The 12,283-nt window shown below is 44.0% G+C and overlaps 1 protein-coding gene and 1 pseudogene across 2 annotated transcripts in view; both read right to left on the reverse strand.

The window, feature by feature from the left end:
• The window catches only part of LOC105508128, a 5,922-nt pseudogene extending 2,465 nt beyond the window's left edge, over positions 1 to 3,457 (reverse strand). The window contains exon 1 of the transcript XR_001001210.1: positions 3,394 to 3,457. The product of XR_001001210.1 is annotated as a C-terminal-binding protein 2 pseudogene (transcript). The remainder of the gene's footprint in view (positions 1 to 3,393) is intronic.
• The window catches only part of WLS (wntless Wnt ligand secretion mediator), a 110,451-nt gene that overhangs the window by 39,598 nt on the left and 58,570 nt on the right, over positions 1 to 12,283 (reverse strand). The gene's annotated exons all lie outside the window — the stretch shown is intronic.

Below are 12,283 nucleotides of genomic sequence, written 5' to 3' on the forward strand. Positions count from 1 at the left end.
GCTCCTGAGCCACCTTAAAATGACACACGCACACAGGGACACAAGCACAAAAACTTAATGTCTCCAGCTCCCCGTTCTTCCCCCTGCCGCCCTCCCCACCCTCCTTCCGCTCCCCTCCCTCCCCCTACTCTACCCCTCCAGAGAAGTCTTAATGAGGGGGGGAAAAAAAAAAAAAAGCACAAATCACATTTCCAAAATGACTGGAGATCCATCCACCACTAGGGTTATGAAAATGGGCACAATTTTAGGCTCTGGCTATTCAGCCTTGAAGAAGTCTCAGTATCCAAGCAGGTGAGTTTGCTCATCTAAGTAATACCCACCTCCTCCAGGGCTGCAACAAGGATTGAGTCCAGTTAGTGAAAGCACTGCATGCTGCCTAGTATGCAGTAGGTGCTTAATAAAAGTTTACTAAACCTGAACACATACAAGTCACAAGGGAAACAGATAGGAATAACTGCCCTCTGAAAAGCAGGGCTTTTCTATCCACTGGTCTACAGTGGCTTAAAGCTGACATGGCAGCATGGCAGATCCCTGGTTCTCAGAAGAAATCTAGGAAAAGGAAGACATGATCTATGGAAGAAGTAATGTGAGGCCATTCTGATATAGAGGAAACCCTTGATGAACATCAATACCCACTATTCTATTATTCCTATTTTTATCCTCAGTTAACATGGTGAATTGGCCACTGTGTTTTCCTCCTGAAATTCCACAAAATAAAGACATAGACAGTAAAAAGAAAAGCAAAAGATATTAAATCACAAGGGGAAAAAACTAACTGTAGATATATGAGCAGACTAGAGATTTCAATTTTTTTTTTTCTTTTTGTTTTTTTAAGACAGAGTTTTGCTCTTGTTACCCAGGCTGGAGTGCAATGGCATGATCTCGGCTCACCACAACCTCCGCCTCCCAGGTTCAAGCAATTCTCCTGCCTCAGTCTCCCCAGTAGCTGGGATTACGGGCATGCACCACCATGCCTGGCTAATTTTGTATTTTTAGCAGAGTCAGGGTTTCTCCATGTTGGTCAGGCTGGTCTTGAACTCCTGACCTCGGGTGATCCGCCTGCCTCAGCCTCCCAAAGTGTTGGGATTATAGGCATGAGCCATTGTGCCTGGCCTCAAAATTTTTAAAAAAGATAAAAATACATGAAGTAGGGTTTCCTGGCAGCCACAGCCTACACTCCTATAGAGGGGATATTCTAGAAAAGTGAGCCAATATGTCTGCAGGAACCTGAAGCCACTCAGAATTTGAAAGCACCAGGGGTTGCACAAGGCAGAACAAAGCATGGCACTGACAATGAGGTGACTGGTCAAAGTCTGCACACAAAACGGCTGAACCTCAGTTCCCCCAAATCTTCCCATCTCTGCACAATCCAAGGAGAGACTTTGGACTTGAGGACACCAGGGGAATACATAGACCCAGGGCTGGAGGTAGAGAAGAGCAAGGGTCTGTAGAAAAAATTGTGCCACTCCTAGCTTGGCAGAAACCATGCTCAGAGTTGGTATCTCCCCTTGGTCAGGGACCAAGCTGGCTACAACTTCTCCCCACTTAGTAGCCTCAGTGGTCAACAGAAAGAATCTGTCAGAGCTCCCATGGAGTCAAATCTTAGGCAATAAAGTACATCATACTTCTAACACTGGAAGTAGGAATTGGGACTTTCAACTGTATTGAAAAGGGTGCTTGGAGAAACACAAGAGTATAAATATGAAAAGCTGTAAAAAATGTCATCAGCTCACACACAGGTTACAAATAACTCACAGGTTGTTCTCCTTGGAGCTGCAGGGTTCAGAGCAACACTGGCCTTAGACACAGGCAAGAGGGGTCTTTGAAGTTTGGGCCCTATATTTTTAAGGGGTCCCACTCTGTCAACTGTTCCCTTCTTTATAGGACAAGAAACTCCCAAGTGAAGGGGATATGTATACCCAGTCTACAGACTCCCTCACTTCTAGACCATGCTCCGAGATGTCAGACCCCAGAACATTCTGCCTAGACAGCTCTGAACTCTTAGAACTTCCAAGGTCTGTGTGGCCTCTTTCCAGGTCTGGCTTCCCAAGAAGAACTAGACAATCACTTGTGTACGCTTTCTTGGATGGTCGGGTGGGTGGGAGTGAAAAGGCTGCTATTTGGTGGAAGATATGAACAGAGCTTGAATTTGGAGATTAGGGTGTCCATGTACAAGCATGCAAGGCCCCTCTCTTTATGGGATGGAGCCAGAGGTGGGGAGAAAAGGGGTGTAGGGGCCCACGCTTCCTGGCCAGTCACATTTTGGCACAGAATTCCAAGTCATCCATGAATCCTCAGTTCAAACCTGGCCGTCCGGTTCATTATGCAGGTAACTCATCAGAGGATGCAACATACTTGGTTTAACAGTTTGCTGGCCTGATTTATCACTTCTAAATATTTAGATACACAATAGGCATGTCTTCATTCATACTGTTTCCCCGAGCCAGACAAATGTTTGGGGTGGGCCTGGTTCAGAGCAGGTGCCTCAGAGAGACAAGGCTAGATAGGATTGCTTCCTTGCCTGGTCCCAGCTTCAAAAGTTATTCTAATCTATTGAGGATCCTCAAAGGAAAAACTATTTTAAAATATGCGGTTTAAAACAAAAATTGCACACAGTATTTTAATGTACAATTACTCCATATTAAGCTCCCGTGGTTTCTGTGCTTTAAATTACCTCATTTAATGTTCTCAACAATTCCACGAAGTGGACATGAATATTTTCTTTTAATTAATGAGTAAAGTGATGCCCTCAGATCTTAAGGAACTTGTATAAAGTCATCGAAATTGCCTTAAAATAAAATTACTTTTTTCTGTATTGCTTAAAGAAAACTGGCTAACTTGTGATAAAAGAAGCCCCTCAAAGCAGTCACACAATATGAATATGTTAAGTCTTTAATAAGAGCAACAGCTCTCCTTCATCAGAGACTAACATGCACCAGCCTTCTTCAGGCCTCACATCCATCCTGAGAAGAAGACGTTATATAAATTGCCCAAGAATATATGGCTAGTATACAGCAGAGCTTCAGTCTGGATCACGTGAGGGTCCCACTGCACTCTACTACCTTTGTTGGTGAAAACAAACAAACACAGTAGAATTCAAAAGAAACTAACAAGCATACTTGGTCAAAGAGCCACTCAACACAAACTAAACACCTTTCCAGCTTTCTACAGGAGAGCAACAGGGAGTGTTCCTGGGAGGCTGCAAGTGTGGCTCATAAGAATGTCTGGAATTCACTAATCTAAGCTTTCTAAAGCCATCTGTTATTGGTTGTTAAAATTATAGCATGTTCTGCTGTCTCCTCGTGTTATCATCTCCTTACTTCCTGTGCAATATGAAGCAGAGGTGTTATTCCTGTTTATGAGGTGAAGATGCCAAAACTCAGAAAGCCCTACCATAGAAATACCAGATGCAGGACCCTACAGCTTCATAGCCTGTAGTCTCATAGCCTTCTGCCATCTTTCATGACGTACATAAAAAATAGAAACCACAGGGAGAATGGCCCGTTCAAGTGACCTTTACTAGACGGTGATATCACTCCCCACCCCCAGACAGATAGCACACATGAGGTAGCACAGGTCAATCTTAGCAGACCTGGTTCCTTACCTGTTAGGATAGGACTTAATGCCTAGAATTTCATGATTATTACACTAGTTACTGCATGAAAAATGCTTAAGACAGAGCAGAAAGCATGAAGGGTAAGGTATGTTGTTGACATTTTATTAGAGAAGTGAAACTCTTATACTTCTCCTTAATTCAAAATAATTACCAGGTTTCAGGAACATGGAGCTTCCCGCTATGAATCCCTAATCCAAACCTAGATCACAACACCCAGAAACAGGAAAGCACTAGACAGAGGAACACAGTAAAACTGCGAAGCTGGTTACCTGAATTGTTTTCTCTTCTGCCTCCAATGGACTTGGAAATAAAGTTCAGCATTAATGACGATGTTGCATTTAATAAAACACTGGTTTCATGACTCCTGGGACACTGCGTGGGCAATACTTCCCCTCCACCCTCCCGAGATAATGAAGGCGAAGAATCCAATTTGAACTCCCTGGGAGAATGGCAGGAAGGCTAAGCAACATTTGGCACTGGAGAACCCTCCCTATAAAACAAGGACACTGGTTATACCAGTTTCATGGGGGTACAGTTGTAAGGTATCAGCATAGGGCATTTACAGATTTGAAATCCATGATTTTCCATACCTATACTATACGAGCAGCTTTGGTATAGAAGCCCATAGGTTCTATGGGCTAGCCAAGCTTCACATTTCTCAAATAACTTTGGAGACATATTTTGGCTGGGTGGAGAATTCATTCAGAGGAGGAAGGGAAGCGTGGAAAGGCACTGTCATCTGTTACGCTTACTATTTCCATCCTGTTATGGGGGCAGTCTCCCCTGTGCTCCAGGGTTCCGTAGGAGCAGACCTAGACTGCAAAGTGTGGCTATAGACGGAAAGATCCATGCCTTTCCATATTGGGAAGCAGCAACTAATTGTATCCTTAGGAAGTCTCTCTATACCAGTGATACTGCCCTGCCCTGCCCTGCTTGTGAAAAGCAAAACCAATCAGTTTTCCTGCAGGGAAGTGGAAAGTCAGAGAGGAAAGCAAGTCCCTTCTATAAGCCAGAAATGGTGGGAGGTGCTGGAAATCGCTAGGAAAGAGGTCTAGTATCCCCAAGAAATCTAGGGCAGCTGCTTAATGTAAGAATGGTCCCTGGGGTGGGAATGTGGGGAGAAGGAGAAGCAATGAAAGGCCACTAGAACCTTAATTGAAGAAGACATCAGAATGCTTCCCACCTATGTTCTACACCTTCCATATCTGAAACAGGTATTTGCCAGCCAGGATAGTACAAAGTGTATAAATTGGGCACCAAATGGATATGATTTTGAATTCTCCTTTTATGACTTCCCACCTGAACAACCTTAAATAAGTCTCAGTTTTCACCTTTGCAGTATGGAAACAGTGGGAACTACTCCCTAAGGCTGCTGGCCAATACCAGTTCCCTCTCCATCTAGTCTCAGGGTGGCTGGGTTATATTGTTGACCTATTAATTGGAATAAAAGGGGGAAAAGGAGAGGATAAGATATATTAGAGGAAATCAAGAATGATTTTATGGTTGTTAAAAGCTTTTAAGGTTCCTAGAGATACTTTGACTTTCCTGGGCCTTTGCCCTGGGAAAAAAAATTAAAGAGGTTTCAAAGCTCGTGTGCATTCCCACATTACATAGGGGAGCTGCCAGTCACCAGAGTTTGTTTGGGTAACCTCAGAAAGAGGCCACAGAGACAAATCTCCTCCCAGCCTCTAGCAGACATATAATCTGGGGTTATTTATGCCAGCATTCCTTCCCCAATAAAAAACTCTCTGACCTGGCTTGAATTTTTCTTGATGCTTTCAATTAAGGAAATAACAAAACCAACCCTGTCCTATACATGGTTAGGTCTGGCAAAAATGGACTCAGCTAATTATAAATTCAGCCCTAGCTGTTTTCTTAAGATGCCCTACAGGCCTAGGTGTGAGTGGTTATAAAAATGAATGAGTACAATTATTTTGCAAACCAGCCTAACAGTTTAGATCACATTGCTTCTCTTGTCTTTCATCATCAAATCAAGCATTTGAATTGCAGAGAATTACCTTCCACATGTAAGAAAACATATTTCTAAGCATTGCAAAACTGGTTCCTTGCTGTATTCTGATGTATTATCCTCTGGTTGAAGTCACATATCTGTCTATGGAACATGATGAGGACAAGGCAGAACGGTGCTCACATTAGGTTCTCTTCAAAGTGACATGCAGTTAGAAAACATCCACTTACCCTGATTGCAGCCAAGGCTACTAGTGCTTAAAGGCTATATCACTGAAAAAGTAAGTGGAGACATCAATTTTTTTTTTTTTTTTGAGGCAGAGTCTCGCTCTGTCGCCCGGACTGGAGTGCAGTGGCCGGATCTCAGCTCACTGCAAGCTCCGCCTCCCGGGTTTACGCCATTCTCCTGCCTCAGCCTCCCGAGTAGCTGGGACTACAGGCGCCCGCCACCTCGCCCAGCTAGTTTTTGTATTTTTAGTAGAGACGGGGTTTCACCGTGTTAGCCAGGATGGTCTCGATCTCCTGACCTCGTGATCTGCCCGTCTCGGCCTCCCAAAGTGCTGGGATTACAGGCTTGAGCCACCGCGCCCGGCCATCAATTTTTTTTTAAATAAATGAATCTCAAGTACCACAGAATATAGAAAAAAAACATATCTATTGTTGTTCACCAGGTCGGAGAGTAGCTCTTTCCTCATCTAACTCAACACATTCACCCTGAAGGATTTCATCTGCTCCTGGGATGCACCTCACGCTCTCCAGTCCAGATTTCCCTCTTGAGATTTGAATTTGCATGGTCACTTTTTACCAGGCTCTCCTCCTCTTTCATAGGTTAGAAATCCAGACCACCAAATTTGGTCAACTCTACTAGGTGTCTTTCAGATTTAGCCTCCTCTCTCTCCTCACTGATACTCCGCTTGTTCAGGCAATTATCTCCAGCCTCCATGATTAAAACACCCGCCCTGTTCCCATTTTTCACACTTCCTGCTAGAGAAATGATTTCTAAAACACTTTCAATGCCTTTATATTGTCTTCAGTATGATGTCAAAACTCCTTAAATGGCATAATTGGTTAAGATGTTATATACTAGCCTAGGTTCTAGTTCTATGAATGTTCACTACCCCTTCTACCTAGGTTGGCCACTTCATATACAGCCCCTCTCCCCTCCAGCCTTGGAAGATGAGTAAGAGCTCAGCTTTGGAGACAGACAGCCTGGGATCACAGCCCACCTTAGCTATTTGGTGCCTGTGCAATGTTGGGAGTCACTAAATGTCTCTATCTGAAAGATGAGGATAATGGTAATCGTAATGCCCTTCTCCTATGACTGTGAGGAGTAAATGAGATCATGTGTGCCAAGCACTCAGCACAGGCCTGGCATACAGTAAGCACTCAGTCAGTGCTGGCTTATTTATTTACTTATTTATTTATTTTTATTTTTATTTTTTTTTGAGACAGAGTCTCCCTCTGTCACCCAGGCTGGAGTGCAGTGGCCTGATCTCGGCTCACTGCAAGCTCCGCCTCCCGGGTTTACGCCATTCTCCTGCCTCAGCCTCCCGAATAGCTGGGACTACAGGCGCCCGCCACCTCGCCCGGCTAGTTTTTGTATTTTTTTAGTAGAGACGGGGTTTAGAGACGGGGTTTCACCGTGTTCGCCAGGATGATCTCGATCTCCTGACCTCGTGATCCGCCCGTCTCGGCCTCCCAAAGTGCTGGGATTACAGGCTTGAGCCACGGCGCCCGGCCTTTTGAGACGGAGTTTCGCTCTTGTTGCCCAGGCTGGAGGGCAATGGCGCGATCTCTGCTCACTACAGCCTCTGCCTCCTGAGTTCAAGTGATTCTCCTGCCTCAGCCTCCTGAGTAGCTGGGATTACAAGCATGGGCCACCGTGCCTTTCTAATTTTTTTGTATTTTTAGTAGAGACGGGGTTTATCCATGTTGGTCAGGCTGGTCTTGAACTCCCAACCTCAGGTGATCCACCCGCCTCAGCCTCCCAAAGTGTTGGGATTACAGGTGTGAGCCACCATGCCTGGCCGCTGGCTGCTATTTCAAGGCTGTTACTCAAGGTTATCTACACCTGCTGTACTCAGGGTCCCCAAAATCATACCAAATTTTAAAGAGATGCCCCCTTTGAGAGGGTGAATTACAAAAGGCTTCTTTATCTGGGCTGCAGACAGTGCTTTGCATCCCCAGTTGTGCCAGACTCCTACTCATCTTCTGGAATTCCCCCCAGATTTACTCTTGCCTTCTTTTACTCACCCAAACTCAATATAGCACCCCTCCTCTTGCTCCCCACAGCACCCTGTTCACCCAGCAATATGACACTTATTCTCCATGGTGCTTCTCCTGACTACTTATCCCCATCTCTCTCCCTACCCATCTCCTACTTAGGCTGGGTTCCTAAAAGCCAGGGTCTGCCTCAGTCTTGTTCACAGTTTTAGCACTCATGTCTTTGCACAATAGATATTCATTAAATATTTACCAAATTAGTGATTGTCACCCTTCTTTCTCCAAATAACTCTTACAAACCTAAATTTCCTGTCACTCTACCAACAAACAAGTGGTTTGCTCTATTTTGGTGACATTCACACTTTCTTTCCCCATCACCTGCCTTATTACTCCTGCTCCCCACAGACCCCTGCACAAATACCCCTGAAATCCCTGGTGCTAGACGGATCATCCAACTCTATTTTTGCTTCCACCAAATATTTCTGAGCACCTACTGGTTTCCTCGCACAAGACTGGCTGTAAAGTCTAAAACCATAAAAACCCTAGAAGACAACCTAGGCAATACCATTCAGGACATAGGCATGGGCAAAGACTTCATGACTAAAACACCAAAAGCAATGGCAACAAAAGCCAAAATTGACAAATGGGATCTAATTAAACTAAACAGCTTCTGCACAGCAAAAGAAACTATCATCAGAGTAAACAGGCAACCTACAGAATGGGAGAAAATTTTTGCAGTCTATCCATCTGACAAACGGCTAATATCCAGAATCTACAAGGAATTTAAATTTACAAGAAAAAAACAAACAACCCTCTCAAAAAGTGGGTGAAGGATATGAACAGACAATTCTCAAAAGAAGACTCTAATGCGGCCAAGAAGCATGTGAAAAAAAGCTCATCATCACTGGTCATCAGAGAAATGCAAATCAAAACCACAACGAGATACCATCTCACACCAGTTAGAATGGCAATCACTGAAAAGTCAGGAGACAACAGATGCTTGAGAGGATGTGGAGAAATAGGAATGGTTTTACACTGTTGGTAGGAGTGTAAATTAGTTCAACCATTGTGAAGATAGTGTGACAATTCCTCAAGGATCTAGAACCAGAAATACCATTTGAACCAGCAATCCCATTACTGGGTATATACCCAAAGGATTATAAATCATTCTACTATAAAGACACATGCACACGTATGTTTACTGTGGCACTATTCACTTGGAACCAACTCAAATGCCCATCGATGATAGACTGGATAAAGAAAATGTGGCACATATACACCATGGAATACTATGCAGCTTAAAAAAGGATGAGTTCATGTCCTTTGCAAGGACATGGATGAAGCTGGAAACCATCATTCTCAGCAAACTAACACAAGAACAGAAAACCAAACACTGCATGTTCTCACTTATAAATGGGAGCTGAACAATGAGAAAACATGGACACGGGGAGGGGAACATCACACACTAGGGCCTGTTGAGGGGTGGGGGGCTAGGGAGGAATAGTATTAGGAGAAATGCCTAATGTAGATGACAGGTTGATGGGTACAGCAAACCACCATGGCATGTGTATACCTATGCAACAAACCTGCAAGTTCTGCACATGTATCCCAGAGCTTAAAGTATAATTAAAAAAAAAAAATAGAGAAGTTCCAAATCCTATATATAAATAAATACAAATCTTATATAGAAATAGGATTTGGAACTATATACATGTATATCAACATAAAAATGTACGTTTATATATGTCTATAAAGAGTGAAACAATTAAACTTCTTCTGTTAAAAAAAGAGTAGGGATAAAAAGGCATATAAGGCAAAGCCATTGCCCTCAAACTGTTTATAGTAAAGTGGGGAAGGCAGATATATATATAAATAAGCATAATTCCATGTAGTTTGTACTGCATTAGAAGTATATATGAAATATACAGTCAGCACAAAAGATCAAGAGTTCTGAGTAGAAGGTCAAGAAATGTAGCACAGAAGACACAATCTCTTGGCTCACCCTATTGAGAAGAGGTGATGTTTACCAATGAATTGCAGAATAGGAGTTCACTAGGCAGCGAGATAGGAGAAGGCATTACAGGCAGAGGAAGCCCCATGTATGAAAAGTCACAGAAGCACAAAATAGCAGGGTGCAGTCAGGGAAAGCAACTAATTCAATATGGCAGGGAATGTGAGAGGGAGTGCAAGGAAAAGGGAAGTCTAGGGAACAGGAAGGGTCTGATGACAAAGGGAAGAAGCTTGGCCTGAGTGCTGCAGCATTTTCATTAGAGGATGTTAAAGCAAAGAAGGAGATTCTGGCAGCTATGTGGAAGACAGACTGGGATGCGGGGACAGGTGGACAGAGAGACATCCTAAGGAAACTGAGGCCCACTGCTAAAACAGTTCTCAGTGTGCTTAAGATGATTTAACCTTGTAGAAAATACTGCTGGAAGGATATTTTCTAAGGAATTTGTTTACCGAGGAATCTGAACCCAATGATGAACCAATCTTTTGCTAACAAAGCTAGAGAACTCAGAACCATCCAAGTCGGCAATTGTTAAAACACTGGAAAGCAAATGTGGCAACAGCACTTTCCTATTTGACCATAATCAACATCAATGTGGAGAGAAAACAAACCTGACAGCCAAGGGAGGAAAACACACAGTGGGTTTCTTTGCTTTCTCTCCAGGACACTGTCGGTACACACAGCATTTAGAATAGCTGATTTGATCGTTGTGAAAATCTACCTGCGTGTCTCTCTCTCTCTCTCTCTCTCTGAATGCAATTAGAGAAGAGAGCTTCATTCACACTGTGTCTAAAAATAGATGATGGCAGGGTTCACAGACTGACAGCTGCATTCTCATACAGTAACCCGGAAAGGAATGGGATGGCTAATTTAACTTAACAACTTCCAAAACAAACAGTGCAGAGGGAGTCCAGGATAAAGAAAAAACACACAGGTCAGTTCTTCAAAGAGCTGGAAGAGGGATGGGGTCGCTCCATGGCAGTTTATTACTCCTCCCCAAGTCCTGACGAAACCAGCTAAGTATTTTGCCCAAATCTACCCAGAGTCCTTCAGACAAGAGCTCTGGCAGATGAACCGCTAAGAGATTCAGGCAATATCAGGCAGCAGGGCCAGGACTTTCCCTGCTGACTTCTTCGTACATCCCCTGGACACAAGGAAGCTAAGAAGAGTCACGACGTTTTTCTAGGCAAGATAAATAAATGAGTTTTTTTTCCCCTTCACCATATCTAAATTATACTCTGCCTAGCCTGGGGCATTTAAAAAAAAAGTTATCCAGGAAATAAACATGCATCATTAAGGGTCAGAAACCAGGTGTCTAAAAGAAGCAAACCATTTCTTTCCCTCCGCTCAGTCCTAAAATGTTTTCCGTTTTCCTCCTCAGTCTGCCTTGCCTAGGGAGAGGATTATGGTTGGGTTTCAAAAGAAACAAGGGAATAATGCCTGTGGACGGGTAGCAGATTCTCTCTGCAGCTCTCCCACAGCTCCGTGTTGGCTCTCAGCGCTGCTGCCAGCCAGCTAAATGTCAGATCACGGCACCCCGACATTCCCTCACCGCATACCTCCATTGCCCTGGTGACTAAGCTGTTTCAACAGCTGTGTTATTGCTGGAGTCAGGCCAGTGTTATTCACACGGAGTATTTGTTTCATATGGCTTATGTGGGGAATTATTGCACTCGGCTTTGGGGTTCTATTTGAAGATAAGGTCCTTCCCTTGATCAATCAGCCAGGACATTCCCCGAGTTGGGCTCCGGGAGACAATGGGACAATATTCTACTGCCACCCAGGGTTCCAGATAATAGACAGATTCAAAATACTATAAAGAAGGTGGATGAAGCATATGTGTGTAAGAGAGAAGGAAGTATAATGGAAAACCATGACCCTTGGTGGAGCCGCGAAAGATCTCTGCTGCTCCTCCCTCAATAAAAGCTACCCACAACACAAGAGTGCTAAGCTGGACTCCCTTTCTGCTATTCCTCTCCAGTCTTCGCCCTCAGCCTTTCTCTTAAAATCATCACTCTTTCCTTTCGGGTCTCGCTAGCACTGTTGCATTGGTCTCTACATGCATCACTCCACACACCTGCCCCTGAATGCTGTCTCCTCCCTCAGCCCTGGGCTCGTCCTATCTCATCAAATGGTTTATGACCATTGATGTTCCTATCATGCAGGAATCAAGTTGGGCCTGTTGGCCTGGCAACCTCCTCTGCTACTCCACATCCTCTTCTGAGTGTGAGTGAGATAGGGGCTCCGTTACTAAGTGCTGAGTAAATCAACCCAAACTCCCTTATATGGAGGGACAACTGGGAAAAGGAAAAGGCATTACACCCATGAACCTTATGTCCCGTGAGCAGGGCTAATTTCTATTTCTAGCCCATTCTAGGCTGAATCTCCATCAAAGAGCCCTACTGGCCTGTTCACCCTCCAAAGTTCTTCTCACCAAGAGCAATCGGGCACCGTTTTCTGATGCTGAA

The sequence above is a fragment of the Colobus angolensis genome, unplaced genomic scaffold (assembly GCF_000951035.1).
Source record: "Colobus angolensis palliatus isolate OR3802 unplaced genomic scaffold, Cang.pa_1.0 Scaffold158, whole genome shotgun sequence".
Classification (NCBI taxonomy): domain Eukaryota; kingdom Metazoa; phylum Chordata; class Mammalia; order Primates; family Cercopithecidae; genus Colobus; species Colobus angolensis.